We start from the raw sequence: 2797 nt of genomic DNA, 5'->3' as shown, positions 1-2797 counted from the left end.
GAGGTGTTACGGACTCATTGAAAGTCCCTTTAAGATAGAGAGTGTGTGTGCATGTGTGTGTGGGGCGTGCTTACGTCAATAGAAGATAAAGGACGTAATGACGTTGTTGAAGAGGTCAGAAGAAGAAGAAGAGAGAGAGAGAAGGGAGAGAGACACCAGCCTGCTTGTTTTTCTCTATCGATGGATGAGAAACAATAACTGTGTTTACCACTGAAATCCATGTATGGAAAAGTTGGAAGTAATCCGGTGGAGTTCACTTTGTTGCTGACCTGTAGAAGGAAACAGGTATTTGTGTGTGGACGACCACGGTTCGGATGCTTTTCGGGGTGAGGAAGTCACTACCGAGTAAACACTGAAGTGTCGTTTGGGTTCCATCGTGGAACATTTGGATTTCGTATGTACTCTCTCTATGTTTTTCTACATCTACATCTTATCTTCAGACAACGGTGGTTGTTGAAGAAGCCCTTGCTCATATTTCACCTTATGGCTTGCGGAACTAAACTTTAAGAACCATTCAGGAACTGGGAGTTTTGGACTTTGTCACACACACACACACGAAGAGTTTAGTTTTGGGGTTAACGTTCGAGGTTTAACATTTTTTGAATTCTAACATACTAACATTTTTACTTTTATTTTACGTATTATCATAAGTAGTGATTAATAAAATAGTTTTTAACACTGAATCATGCTCAGTGTGTTTCTTTTGTTGCTGGTTTGTGACAGAGTCTTTGGTGATATACCAAATCTTCTCAAACTCCGAATGAATTAGAGCCACTGGCGTGCCTTCTTTGTGATCACATCAATGTGTTGGGCCCAGGATAGATCCCCCGAGATGTTGATGCCCAGGAACTTGAAGCTGCTCACCCTTTCCACCGCTGACTCCTCAATGAGGACTGGTGTGTGTTTTCCCGACTTCCCCTTCCTGAAGTCCACAATCAATTCCTTGGTCTTGCTGACCTTCCATAGCACCTGGTAGGTTAGGCAACTTCCTGCCAGCATCCTCTCCCATCCCGACAGCCCCTGTATCAGGTCTTTGCTCATGATGTATCAGCTCCCATGTGTGATCACATTGTCCACATGCCTGGTACTAGACTCCCGTAACAAGCAATCTGCTCCAAGCTCTGTCATGGGAAAAGGTTTCCAGGTGTAAGGCAAAATCACATCAAGGATTTTCTCAAAATCTCCTTGAAAAAATGTGGCATTGTCACTGACTCATGGGAACCTCTGGTCAGTGACTACTCAGGATGGAGGATCATCCCTGCACTGAGCCGCTTGAGGAGGAGTAAGGAATCCCAGCAATCTCACCCGTCCAGCTGGCGGCATCACCTGTCCCACCTGTGGCGGGGAGAGCAGATGGTGCACAGGATTCTTTAGTTGCCTCAGGAGAGGAAGCAAATCACCCTTGGTCCCAAGGGAGGAGAGAGAACTCAGAGCCCTGGACTCCCAACTAAACCCAACAGAAAGACTGATGCTTAAACCTCTTTCTGCTGGCTCACTACCTCTCCTGTTGAAGCAAAGAACTCTATGGCATGGACACAACTGTATCCACGCCACCCAAAATGGAGCTACATGGGTTACTCCCAATTCCCAATGCATGATGGCTTTTCCAAGTCCTCTCCCAGTTACAATTGTTTAAGAGCTTTTACATAGATACATGAATATGCAGTGAATGGAGTGATATGGATCCTGTATGGCCAGGAGAGATTGAGTTTAATTCGGCTGAAAAATACTATGATGCTGGAGGAACTCAGCAGGCCAGGTGTCATAGGATTCCTCCAGCATCATTGTGTTTTTCTTCTAGATTCCAGCATCTGCAGTCCTTTGTTTCTCTAGTTTAATTCAGCATTGTGTTGGGGGCAGACATCGTGGGCCAGAGGGCCTGCTCCTGTGCTGTACTGCTCTCTATGTTCTAACAACATTTAAAAGACATTTGGACAGGTACATGGATGAGAGAGGGGTTAGAGGGATATGGGTCAAGTGCGGGCAAATGGGACTAGCTTAGATGGGCATCTTGGTCAGCATGGGCGAGTTGGGCCGAAGGGTCTGTTTCCATGCTGTATTACTCTATGACTCTATAATCCAATTCTACCCTTCAGACAGAAGGGCAAAGGGTTATACCTTAGCTCGGGGCCACTGAACTCCCAAATTCCTGCCTCCCTCCAACCAACAGACGGCGGGTGAACTCTGCCCGTGGGCTTCAATTAACTGAAGCGCGAGAAATTAATCTCCAGGTCTCAGCAGTCAGCACTCAGCGTGAAGAACTACACTAGACCCGATGAAAGAAAGGCTGGGGCTTCCGTGGTGAACTTCAAGCTCCGTTCAGCTTTGGCCCAGAACATGTCGTCTTGGCCCAGAACATGCCAAGTGTTGGCCCAGAACATGCCAAATGTTGGCCCAGAACATGCCAGGTGTTGGCCCGGAACATGCTAGGTGTTGGCCCAGAACATGCCAAGTGTTGGCCCTGCCAGTCAAACACTTCTGAACTGCAGACAGCCCCGTTGTAGGAAATATTTTGTGCACATCACTCCCTCACAGACAGTAAAGGCGAGATTGTTTTTATATATTGGTTGACGGTTAATATTGCATAGATGTGAGATCTCCCACAAGCGCCGAGCAAGTAGATGAGGTCCTGCTTTAAACAAGTTACGCCTCAGTAACAGAGCAGTTCCCGCTCAGCAGCGCAACAGGGAGGTCACAGTCTGGATTTTGATGCTCAGGAATCTGGAATGGAACGTAAATCAACAATTTCCGATCAAGTGAAGCAGGGCTAACACACTAGGCATTCAGGAGATTATGA

This window comes from Pristis pectinata, chromosome 3 (genome assembly GCF_009764475.1).
Source record: "Pristis pectinata isolate sPriPec2 chromosome 3, sPriPec2.1.pri, whole genome shotgun sequence".
Lineage (NCBI taxonomy): Eukaryota > Metazoa > Chordata > Chondrichthyes > Rhinopristiformes > Pristidae > Pristis > Pristis pectinata.
This window is presented reverse-complemented; position numbering follows the sequence as displayed.